This window comes from Quercus robur, chromosome 12 (genome assembly GCF_932294415.1).
Source record: "Quercus robur chromosome 12, dhQueRobu3.1, whole genome shotgun sequence".
Taxonomy (NCBI): Eukaryota; Viridiplantae; Streptophyta; class Magnoliopsida; order Fagales; family Fagaceae; genus Quercus; species Quercus robur.
This window is the reverse complement of record NC_065545.1, coordinates 3,540,148-3,552,175: the sequence shown is the minus strand read 5'-3', so window position 1 is coordinate 3,552,175 and position 12,028 is coordinate 3,540,148. Positions and strand designations below refer to the sequence as shown.

General features: G+C 38.9%; 1 protein-coding gene across 1 annotated transcript in view; it reads right to left on the bottom strand.

Moving 5' to 3' along the window:
* LOC126709516 (phosphoglycerate mutase-like protein 1) overlaps positions 1–12,028 on the bottom strand; it is a 79,477-nt gene that overhangs the window by 35,716 nt on the left and 31,733 nt on the right. The window lies entirely within an intron of this gene.

Below are 12,028 nucleotides of genomic sequence, written 5' to 3'. Positions count from 1 at the left end.
ACGATATATCCTTGCGTCCAAGGATTTCATTCGTCCATGCTTTCTTTTTGCGGATCAATCTGAATGAACATATAAGGATTCCAATAATATATTTGAAAACAATATATATATATTTGAAAACCCAAACTTATGTAATCATTCGTCCACAGGCATGGCACATGCTTATTAGCTAGTGCCTTATTGAATTTAAAATACAAACCAATTCGTCCATGAATAGCACAAAAGTGAAAACACTAATGTACCTTCTAGGGGATTATTAAAATACTTAAAAACACTTAACAGTAGTAAAATACTTCTTCTCGTCCATACATCTCGTCCAAGGACATCGGTGAAGAGTCAGCACTTATTGATGGTACTTCCTGAGGTGCTCAACATTCCAAGGGTGTTCCAGCCTCCGCCCATCCAAAGCTTCCAAATAATAGGATCCTTGCCTTTTGCAGTTGACAACCCTATAAGGTCCTTCCCAATTTGGGCCAAGTTTCCCGTAGGCTGGGTTTCTTGTTGCCAAGGTAACCTTCTTCAAGACGAGATCTCCAATGTTGAAACGCCTAGGCTTTACCATAGCATCATATTGTCTTGCCATGAGATTCTTGTACCTTGCTGTCCTTTGTTCTGCATCCATCCTGACCTCGTCTATAAGGTCAAGGTTAAGACGGAGCTGTTCGTCATTTTCTTCAGTTTGGTACTTTCTGACCCTGTGGCTCGTCATGTGTACTTCTGCTGGTATAACTGCCTCGCTTCCGTAGGCTAGCTTAAAAGGAGTTTCTCCTGTTGGAGTTCTCGCTGTAGTTCTATAAGCCCATAAAACACCTGGTAATTCATCCGGCCATATCCCCTTTGCCCCTTCGAGCCGAGTCTTGATGATCTTTAGCAAGGATCGGTTCGCTACTTCTGCCTGGCCATTGGCCTGTGGATGGGAGGGTGAGGAGTAATGGTTCTTCATTCCAAGCTGTTCACAAAATTCCCTGAAGGGTGTGTTGTCAAACTGTCGTCCATTGTCAGACACTAGTACTCTAGGTACTCCGAATCTGCATACAATGTTCTTCCAGACGAAGTTCTTGACATTCTGCTGTGTAATTTTGGCTAAGGGTTCGGCTTCCACCCATTTCGTGAAGTAATCTATTCCCACCACCAGAAATTTCATTTGCCGAGTTCCAGTCGGAAAGGGCCCCAAAATATCTAGTCCCCATTGTGCGAAAGGCCAAGGGGCCATCATTGGCGTGAGATATTCTGCTGGCTGTCTGGGAATGTTACTAAAGCGTTGGCATTGATCACAGACTTTGACATATGCTTTAGCGTCAGCTTGGATGGTTGGCCAATAGAATCCACTTCGGATGACTTTATGGACGAGTGATCTGGCTCCCGAATGGTTCCCGCATGCTCCTTCGTGAACTTCCCTCAACATGTAATTTGCCTCGTCTGGAGCCAAACATCTTAAGAGAGGCTGGGAAAAACCTCTCTTATATAACACCTCGTCCATAAGCACATACCTTGCTGACTTGACCCTGAGCTTTCTAGCTTCATCCTTCTCTTCTGGAAGCATTCCGTCCTTTAAGTATGACACTATCGGGGTCATCCAATTTCCTTCTCCCTCTATCTGCATCAGTTCTGGAAGGTCTATGCTTGGCATGTAGTGTACATCATTCATCTCGTCCAAGGCCTCATTCGCAGATGCTTCCTTCGCCAGAGTATCTGCCTCCACATTCTCTTCCCTTGGGATTTGAACAAAATCTGCTTTTTTGAATTTCTTCACAAGGTGTACTACCTTCCTTAGATATTTCTTCATTCTGTCTTCCTTGGCTTCACATGTCCCATTGACTTGGCCTATGACCAGTTGAGAATCTCCCAGGACAAGTATTGAGTCTGCTTCTACGGACTTGGCCAGTTCCAACCCCTTTAAAAGGGCTTCATACTCCGCTTCATTGTTAGTAGTCTGGTATTGCAGACGGGCCTTGTATTTCAATTTGTCCCCTTCTGGCGACTGCAAAACAACTCCTATTCCTCCTGCATATAATGTAGACGATCCATCAACATGGACGACCCATTTGTTGTTGTCATCGCCTTCCCCCAGGTCTTCATAACATGGAGTGAACTCCGCAATGAAATCTGCCAAGGCTTGAGCCTTTATTGCACTTCTCGGTTGATACCGAATGTCGAATTCACTAAGTTTAACTGCCCATTGAACGAGTCGTCCTGCGGCTTCCAGCTTGTTCATTGCCTTCTTAAGCGGATGGTCCGTCATGACATTAATGATATGAACTTGGAAGTAATGTCTTAACTTCCTAGAAGCCGTTATTAGTGCGAAAGCCAATTTCTCCATGAGCGGATATCTTCCCTCTGCTCCTCTGAGTGCCCGGCTAGTGTAGTACACCGGCTTTTGTATTTTCCCTTCCTCTCTGATTAAAGCTGAACTTACGGCATGTGGGGACACCGCTAAGTATAGGTACAGTTCTTCTCCTTGCACAGATGGACTTAATAATGGGGCCGTTGTAAGATAATCTTTCAGGTCTTGGAAGGCCCTTTGGCATTCGTCCGTCCACTCAAATGCCTTCCTGAGGACTTTAAAGAAAGGTAAACACTTATCTGTGGCTTTTGAAACAAACCTGTTCAAAGCGGCAACTCGTCCTGTGAGGGATTGGACTTCCTTGATGCTCTTCGGTGGCTCCATGTTCAATATAGCCTGGATCTTATCCGGATTTGCTTCAATTCCTCTTTGCGAGACCATGAACCCCAGAAACTTTCCCGACGACACTCCGAATGCACACTTGCTTGGGTTCAACTTCATCTTATATCGCCGAAGTGTTTCGAAGGTTTCCTGTAGGTCATCTAGATGGCTTCCCTCGTCTATGCTCTTCACAAGCATGTCATCGACATAAACCTCCACATTCCGTCCTATCTGTGGACGAAACATGTGATTCACTAACCTCTGATAAGTTGCCCCTGCGTTCTTCAAGCCGAAGGGCATTACTTTGTAGCAAAACAAGCCTTGGCTGGTAATGAAGGAAGTTTTCTCCTGATCAGCTTCATCCATCCTGATTTGATTATATCCTGAGAAGGCATCCATGAAACTCAGCAACTGATGGCCAGCAGTAGAGTCCACCAATTGATCAATGCGTGGTAGAGGATAACTATCCTTGGGACATGCTTTATTCAAGTCCGTGAAGTCTACGCACATTCTCCACTTTCCATTAGCTTTCTTCACCATCACCACATTGGCTAACCAATCCGGGTAATAGACTTCCTTGATGAACTTTGCTGTGGTCAGTTTTTGAACCTCTTCCTTGATTGCTTTGTCCCTCTCGGGAGCGAATACCCTCTTCTTCTGACGGATGGGCTTAAAAAAGGGGTATACATTCAACCGATGAGTGATCACACTTGGGTCGATTCCTGGCATGTCGTCGTGACTCCATGCAAAAACGTCGATACTTTTTCTCAGGAACTGGATGAGGTCTTCTCTTGCCTTCTCCTTCATACATGTTCCAATTCTGGTAAATTTCTCTGGATCATCTTCTTGCAAGAGAACATCTTCCAACACTTCCGTGGGCTCTGCAATAACTCTTCTTTCCTCGATGCTCATTGTCTGCACCTGTTCGTCCAAAGCCATCATGGCTAAGTAGCATTCTCTAGCTGCCAACTGATCTCCTTGTGCTTGTCCTATCCCGTACTCTGTAGGGAATTTGACTGATAGATGGTAGGTCGAAGTTACCGCCTTCCAACTATTAAGAGTGGGTCTTCCAATAATGGCGTTGTATGAAGATGCACAATCTACCACAAGGAAATTGATTTCCTTGGTTATCTGTTGCGGGTATGACCCTACCACAACTGGTAATGTAATGGTACCCACAGGCTGCACCTTCATTCCTCCAAATCCTATCAGTGGCGAGCATGCTGGACGAAGTTGATCTCGTCCAAGCCTCATCTGTTGGAAGGCGGGGTAGTACAATATGTCTGCTGAACTTCCGTTGTCAACTAACACTCTCCTGGTTGTATAATCTGCAATGAGCAGTGTAATGACAATCGCATCATCATGCGGGTGATGGATCCTCTCAGCATCTTCGTCGGTGAAGGAAATGGTTGGCTCGTCCATTGATCTCGTCCTTGGTGTTCGTCCAGAGAGCTGGACGCTTTGTACCGCTTTGAGATACGTCTTCTTTGACTTGGAAGATTGCCCCGTCGAGTTCCCTCCAACGATAATCCTTATTTCTCCTAGTGGGGGCCGGGATGACTCCTCCATTTTGCCTTTCAGCTTCTCATCTGTACGATCCCTTCCAACAAAGTGCTTCAACTTTCCTTGTCTGATAAGGTTCTCTATTTGCTGTTTTAGGTCATAACACTCATCCGTGTCATGCCCATGGTCCCTGTGAAAGCGGCAATATTTGTTCTTATTGCGCTTGTTGGGATCCCCTTTCATCTTCTCTGGCCATTTTAAAGCAGGATCGTCTTTGATTTGCATGAGCACCTGATTAAGTGGAGCATTTAGGGGCGTATAGTTCTGGCTTCTCCCCGAGGGACCTGTCTTCCTGCTATCCCGTTCCTTCCTATCTTCCGTCCGTCCCTTCTTTGGACGTGGGGCTTGTTCTGAGTGTCGAGCTGGGTGCGCTTCCATCCTTTCAGCTCTTTTCCTCTTCTTGGCTATGATTGCATCTTCTGCATTCATGAAGTTCTGAGCCGAATGGACGAGCTCGGCCATGGTTTGAGGCTCCTTCTCATATAGCTTGTGGATAAATAAATCCGAATTAATCCCGTTGTGGAAGGCTGCCAGTAGAAGCTTGTCGTCCACCTCGTCCACACTAAGGGCTTCTCTGTTGAAGCGAGTGATGAATGACCGCAGGCTTTCATTCTCCCCTTGTTCTATGGTCAGCAAGCTGGACGAAGAGCGCTTGTGCCTCTGTCCCCCGATGAAATTGTTAACAAACAATTTGCTTAACTCTTCGAAAGAACTTACGGAACTTGGGGGGATTTTACTGAACCAAACCCGTGCCGGGCCTTTAAGGGTAGTAGGGAAGGCTCGACACATGATTTCATCAGGGACCCCCTGAAGGTGCATTGTTGTCTTGAATGTTGCAATGTGATCGAAGGGGTCACGCGTCCCGTCATACGAGTCCAGGGAAGGTAGTTTGAACTTTGATGGTAGAGGGTGGCCATTGATGGAAGCCGTAAAAGGAGAATCAGTCCTGTGGACCAAATCCTCTATAGGATTCGTTCTTCTCATGTTCTCCTTCATCTCCTCCATGACTTTCTTCATTTGGTCCATCTCCTCTTTCAGGTGTGGCACTGTCCGTGAAGTGGTGCCTCTAAACTGACTTCCAATCTCAGTATTCTGTGTGTCACCATGGCCTTGCGTCTGCCCTGCATGCTCCTCACGTGTCTGTCTCCTGTGAGTGATCTCCATCCTTAACTCCTGGTTTTGGCGAGTCAATTCCGCCATTGCAGCCGCCATGGATTGCATATTTTGAACGGAAGACGTTTGCATGACTGGTGCGGATTGGCGATCACGCTGAGGATCACTTGAAGCGCCTCTGCTTCCCTGACGGCCAGGGCTAGTAGCCCTCGACCTGGTCCTGACCATCCTAACCTTTTTGTCGCGGAAAAGAAAATCGCAAAACAACCTTCGCTTCCCACAGACGGCGCCAACTGATAATCTTCGAAATCAGTAAGGTAGAATGGCCTGGCTTCGGTGGGCTGTTCAAGCGGTTGATGGCCTGCAAGGAAGAGAATGCGATCAAAAGAGGAGACCGGAGAAGACCGGTCGAACCCCCTCCGATGGCGAAGTTAGATTTGTAGAAGAATAAGTTCCAAGTGTTTTGGAAATGTGTCTGAGAGAAAAGACTTACCTCTGTCGGGTCCAGACCGGTCTCTTATATAGGGAGCCAGGGGCGGTTATTTGTTCGATAACCTCCCCAGGTTTTGTGGAATCCAACAACTCCGGAGTAACCTCCCTCAACGGATATAAAATGGTAACTGCTAAATGGAGGTTAATTTATTCGAAGGGTTTGTCGAGATAGTTGAGGGTTGCTGAAAGTCTAAGTGTTGAGGGTTCGTCCGTCTGGTGTAGGGTGGCTTAGTCGTCCAAGGATATTTGACGACTTCTCATGGACGAACCTCATGGACGATCTTTTCGTCCTTGGGAGACTTAAACTTATGGAGTGGTGCTGTTATTTAATGGACGTCTCTCCTTCTTCTGGGTTGACTCTTGGATCAATCTGCGCTGTAGGCTCTGGACGAACCATTTGGACGAGCTGGAGATGGATTATTTTCCGCTTCTCTATCAGTACCTATTTCCATTTTTGACATTCATCAGGTCTTTTCCATTTATATCCTGTGGGTTTTTTAATAAGATTTAAGCTTTCACACTCTCCTCTCATTCACCAAGGGCTATTGAACCACTAAGCTATCCTTAGCAATGGGTTTGAAATTATGACCATGATACCTAGGAGTCTTCCATATATATATATATATATATATATATATATATATATATATATATATATATATATATATATATATATATTAAAAAGACAGTTTTATATATGATCCCAATTAAGCACTTTAAGATACATGATGCACAAATTATTCTTGATAGTTAAAAACCAATCAAATTAGACCCAAATTCACAAACTCTAATCTCAATGCACAAACTTACCGTGAAATAAATCAATAAAAAATCAAACCCACTTCTCAATATCCCTTAAACTTTCAAATTGATAATCTCAAATACCATTGTGATTCAATTAATCTCCTTTCTACTATATAAACCTATCTCACCATCAATATCAATCCCAATATCTAACATATAAATCATAAAAAATTCAAACCCATAGATCAATTTCCACTAAAATTTCAAAAACACAATCTTAAAGAATCAGAGTTTAAAATTCCTAATGAATTTTGAATTTATATCTAGAATTAAAAGGTTCATAGATCAATGCCTACAGAGAAACTATACACTAAAATCAAGTTTCTAAGTGGTAGCCACATGAACCTAGATAAGAATTCACAAAATTAAATCCAAAAAAAAAAAAAACCTAACAATACCCAACAACAGTATTAGGAAAAGAACTGAATAGAAAATCAAAATATTACTTACGCAACAACAGTAATTCAGTCTAGGAATTAACAAAAAGAAGCAAAGCCAATGAACATTAAAAAACAAATATTTAGAAAGAGAAAGAGAGAGGGAAAGATCAGATACATGATATTAAGAGCATCTCACCTGCGTAACTGGGCCTGCGACATTGGAGATTTTGCGATGGCTATGATGGGTAATGGCTCAGTCATGGGTGGGAGAGATGGCTATGGTGGACTATCAGGGATATAGAGAGAACGGCTTAGAAAGGTAGAGAGAATGGTTGGTTTCAGACTTTTAGGGTTTTGATAATTGAGAAAGGCAAAGGCAAAGAGGCTTATCGGGAAAACTTGACAGAAGTATACAGAGAGAGCGAGTGAAGGGCAACGTGAAGACTGATGAGAGCGAGAACAGGGATGCTCTGGCGTTTAAGCCAAAGAGAAATGAATGAGGGCAACGTGAAGACTTTTTGTTTTTTTGGTAACAATGGAAAATCAAAGAGTGTATGTAAAAGACTGGGTTGCCATCTTCGCCAATTGCTGGACTTCCTTGAATATGGGTTCAGGAGCAACTTTGATTTGAAGATTGAAGAGAGAGATAAGTATTAGGTTTCAAATTAAAAAAAAATAATAATAATAATAAAAAAAGAGATAAGAATTAGGATTTTCAGAAAGAGGGCAGTGTGAAGACTGAAGAGAGAGATAAGTATTATGTTTCAAAAAAAAAAAAAAATAATAAATAATAAAAAAAGAGATAAGAATTAGGTTTTGAAAATAGTGTTTTTAATTTTTTAAATATTATGTTGTGCTGACGTGGAAAATTGTGGTGCTAGCAGAGGCTTCGGTTATATATATATATATATATATATATATATATATAGATTATCGCAAGGCAGGATGGTTGATAAAGTACGTACACAGTTAGACCTAGACTAATTGAAGGGGTTGAGACTGGAATTCTTGACAATGGGTCATTCTTTGGCCGCTATTATTGTATTTCCTCTAGAAGATGAATAATTCTAACCTTTTAAATAGGTGAAATAGCTTGAAAGACTGAAACCTTGGGTTTTCCCATTAAAACCAATTAACCAATTATATGGCTGCATATTCGTGTTGACTGATAAACTATATGATTGACTTTAATTCTTAATATAATTATGAGAATAAATCCACTTTTTTTTTTTTGGATAAAATAAATCCACTTATTTTGATTACAACCAAACCATATATTTTAGTAAAATTAGTTGCTAACCCGCGCGATGCTCGGGATAGTTAAATAAAAATTAAAAGTATTTATTTTGCTTAAAGGTCTATAACTTGACTTATAAAAAATGTATAATTTGAAAATGAATGAAAATAAGTAATTTTTTATTCAATATAATGGTTTAGATTTTTTTTTTTTTTTTTTTTTTTTTTTTTTTTTTTTTTTTCTGTATCGTTGGTCCCACATAACAAATAATGGTGTTGGCTATTCTATGGTGATGACTTCACACAATACTCAACTACAAATTAAATCTACTATCCACCATATAAAATTATTATGATAGATGATTAAAATAATTAAAATAAAATCTAATGTTAAGGAAATTTTTTGAAATAGAATTTTAAATTTCTTAAAACTTAGTTAATAGAGTTTCTATTTTACGTAAAAGTGAAGACAACCATGGGCCCAAATTTTATTTTATAGCATAGGATGTTACAGCTAGCTCCGTACCATGTGTAATACGTTAGTCCATTATGAAAATTCTAAATAATATCCTAATACCTATCTATATGAGTTTTTTTATTTTATTTTTTTTTTATTTTTTATTTTTTTTTAATGATGCATTAAAGGATGAAGTTTAATAGAAGTCATTTAAGATCCAACGTATCCAATAATTTGTTTTAAAAAAAATTTAATTTCAAAAATCTTTTATTTGTAAATTTTTTTAATCATAAAATAGACTCTATCTAAACTCTAAAGGTAAGCATTCAGAATAATCACATCATTGATACCATATCATGATGGTTGCAAATAACAATATTATTATTCATGATTAATAGATGAACAATTAAACTGTGAATTAACAATTTAAAAATTCAAATAACAAGTTTATACTACAACAACACATACACAGAAGACTCCAAATATTGGAACATACTTCTATTTTCATTATTCAATCAAAACCAAAATTTCAAAGATAATTTCAATTCTATTAAAACCAATAGATACATACACATGAACGTAAAGAATTCCAAAAATAAAAACAACAATCTCCAAAAGCCTTTGCCTAATACAGTCACTTTTTTTTTTTTTTTTGGACAGATTGTGTGTTCTTTAGTTCTTTTTCCTTTTATGTTTCCTCAAACTTTTTCTAATTGACCAAAATATCTCTCATATATGTTAACATTAAACCTAATAAGAAAACTTTACATATCTTTTATTTTGAAGGCGCTCCAAGAACCAAAATCAATGCAAGAGACTGTATAGAAGAAAACACCCAAACCAAAATAGCCCTCGCTCACAAATTCAAAGATTAAGGGTTGCACCTAAAACAAAGAGAAATTTACATTGTTGATCAATACATTCAAAGAGATATTTATCTGTGACTCAAACTAACAAACCAAAACCAAATACAAATTTCCATAGAGCATAAATCAAAGAGAAGACTACCAAACGTATTTGCAGCACACACAAACCAAAAACAAAAGTCGTCGCACTACCAAGAGATCTCTCATCTAAGGGAAATTACACTTTGCCCATCTGTGGTTTGCCCGAAAAACACGTTGTCTACCCGTGGTTTAAAAATTGGCACTTTACTCACTTGAAGTTAGCTCCATTTATATCCCGTTACCCACCTCTGTTAAAAATATGAATAAATTTGTATTTTTGTTATCCTTTTATGTCTCTTTCCTCTCAAAACATAAAAAACTAAAAAATCAAGAGAAAAGAAGATCTAAAAGCTAGGTTTTGTAAAAATTAAAACCTAACTTTTACATCTTCTTTTCATGTGTCAAAACCTAGCTTTTAGAAGTATGTGTCATTCTTTGGACCCTAAACTTAATTCTTCCAAAACCCTAAATTTTCAACTTCAACTTCTCTTGAGCTCACCAAAAGCACGCATAGATAGAATGTATGCTAAATGTACCAGTTTTTCGTCGAAATTGGTTTTGGTGCAACAGGAAGGCCAGGATCCATCATTGTAGTCAGGCCAAAAAATTTTATAATAAGAGATTTATGTAAAAGAATCAAAATTAATCTGCGATTGATTTATGCTGATATCAAAATATGTATGTATACTCACGGATTGTGAATTCAGTGGGAGCGTTAGAGCTGAAACAGTAGAAATAGATTATTCAAATTCGAATTAAAAATTGAAAAGAGAGAAAGAGAAAATTAATTAATTTTGGCGGCAGCAGGCGTTGGAGGAACAGCAATGACCTTGTTGTTCCCCTTTTTATATATATATATACACACACACACTTAAGAGTAAGTCCTAACAGGAGCATTTCTCTCTTTTTCTTAAGAGTGGAAAATTGTGGGAGTTTCAAAGGTTTCAGTTATATATATATATATATATATATATAGATTTTCACATTAAGAGACCTTTGACTCATTATTATTCATTGACTTATTAAAATTCTGGGCATCGATGACATTACCAAGTCTTTATAACACTAGTCTTTGCCAATTTCTAGTACCAACATTTGAAAGTCCTGGAGTAATAAAGTCAATTTTGGATTTCGAAGCTCAAAATTGCAAAACTTGGCCCAATGTTCTTGATGGAAAATTAGAATGGGCAATGGAGATATGAGACTTTATGTACGTCACTCATTCGGAATTTTCTAATATTTCATCCCCTCATATAAGTTGTGAATCTAATATATTGAACTTTAACTTAGGAAACCATTATTATGATTCATAGGACTGACTTTGGTTTAGGCCATTTAGACAATTTCCTAAGGCCCTTAAGTGATGCAAAGCCCTATAATTGTTGGTCTTATAGTAGAAAGTTTCAACCTATGACGTTCGCTCTTGATGATAGCTCTTTATCATCAAACCCAGACACTAATCGATTTTTGGTGTAGTCGAGGATTGAATCTCAGATATTTTATTCAAAATAATAGTATACAATACTTTTATAGCCATCCAAATTAAAATAAACTTAGGGTCCGTTTAGATATTGCTTATTTTGCTGAAAACTAAAAATTGAAAACACTATAGCAAAATAATTTTTAAATGTGTGAATAGTACCATGTGACCAATTTTTAATGAAAGTTTTGTTAAAAAAAGAGGTTTGTGGGTCCCGTGAACAGTGCATGGGACCCACTGACAGACACAAATTTTGCTGGTCAAAGAGGTTGTGGGTCCCGTGCACAGTGCATCGGACCCACTGATAGACAAACTCCCACGTGAAATTGCTTCTCAATAAAAAAGAAAAAAAGGAAAACACAAACTAGAAACGCAAATCCAATCGCATACTTAATACCCACTAATGTTTTATAGTTTGGGTAATTGGTTTTTTTCTAACTAATTATAAATTGTTTTTCTCTTTTACCCCTAAACCTAAGCTCAAGATTCAAATTTAAGAGTATGTTTGGTTGGGGTGAAAACAATGAGGATGGAAAATAGGGAGAGGAAAATAAGGTGGAAAATGGCATTTTCCACTGTTTGGTTGAGGAGAGAAAGGAAGAGAGACAGAAAATAGGGAGGAAAATTTTCCTTTCGGGCCCACCTTTTTTTGTCCTCCCAATTTGGGAGGAAAAAGTGCTGAAAGATGCACTTTACACAAATACCCTCAATTTATTTATCTCATCTACCCCTCACTTTATTTATCTTACTTGTGACCTAATGACTTTTGCCTCTTCATCCTTATCACTTTACCTTCATAGCACAACAACGTCCAGCTGTTCTCTTCTCTCTCTCTCTTCTTTTTTTTTTTGCCTTGTTTAATTAGCATAGCAATGTGACCTAATCAAGTTG